The sequence below is a fragment of the Mandrillus leucophaeus genome, unplaced genomic scaffold (genome assembly GCF_000951045.1).
Source record: "Mandrillus leucophaeus isolate KB7577 unplaced genomic scaffold, Mleu.le_1.0 Scaffold152, whole genome shotgun sequence".
NCBI lineage: Eukaryota > Metazoa > Chordata > Mammalia > Primates > Cercopithecidae > Mandrillus > Mandrillus leucophaeus.
The window spans coordinates 2,338,645-2,339,725 of record NW_012101499.1 but is presented as its reverse complement, the minus strand read 5'-3'; positions in this window follow the sequence as shown (position 1 = coordinate 2,339,725).

The window sequence follows — 1,081 nt, the reverse complement described above, 5'->3', positions numbered from 1 at the left end:
AAGCTAACCAGAATGATGCCAGAGCCAAATGCAGTGAGCTGCCATCACCAGGTGTTCTTCCCTGACCACCAAACCACTGGGTTCCTGACAGGGTTTGGATCTGTGTCCCTGCCCAAATCTCATGTAGAATTGTAATCACCAATGTTGGAGGTGGGGCCTAGTGGGAGGTGATTGGATCATGGGGGCAGATTTCCTTCTTGGTGCTGTTCTTGTGATAGTGAGTGAGTTCTCATGAGATCTGGTTGTTTAAAAGTGTGTGACATCTCCCTGCCTTCCTCCCACTCCTGTCATGTGAAGTGCTCATTCTCCCTTTGCTTTCCAACATGATTGTAAGTTCCCTCCCTAGAGGCCTTCCCAGAAGCTGATGCCATCATACTTCCTATACAACCTGTGGAACTGTGAAACTGTGAGTCAATTAAACCTCTTTTCTTTATAAATTACCCAGTCTCAGGTATTTCTTTATGGCAATGCAAAAATGGAATAATACACTTCCTGTTGTCTTTAATCCTTTAGATAAGAAAATAAGGACATTTCAACCTAAAATCTAAAGTGCAGATATAGGCCAGGCACATTGGCTCATGCCTGTAATCCCAGCACTTTGAGAGGCTGAGGCAGGTGGATCATTTAAGGTCAGGAGTTCAAAACCAGCCTGTCCAACATGGTGAAATCCCATCTCTACTAAAAACACAAAAATCAGCTAGGCATAGTGGCACACGCCTGTAATCCCAGCTACTCGGGAGGCTGAGGCACAAGAATTGCTTGAACTCAGGAGGTAGAGGTTGCGGTGAGCCAAGATCATGCCACTGCACTCCAGCCCGGGCAACAAAAGCAAAACTCCATCTCAGAGTGAGACCCTGTCTCAAAAAAAAACAGAAAGTGCAGATATAAAATAAGATAAAGTATTTATGTTTAAATTTAATTATGTTTATAGATGTCAATTGGTCTGAAACAAATTCACCAGGGAATTAATCTATTTGCATAGAACTGCTAATTAATGTAAAAACTATACCCGGATGTGGTAGCTCATGCCTGTCATCCCAGCACTTTGGGAGGCCAAGGGAGGCGGGTCACCTGAGGTCAG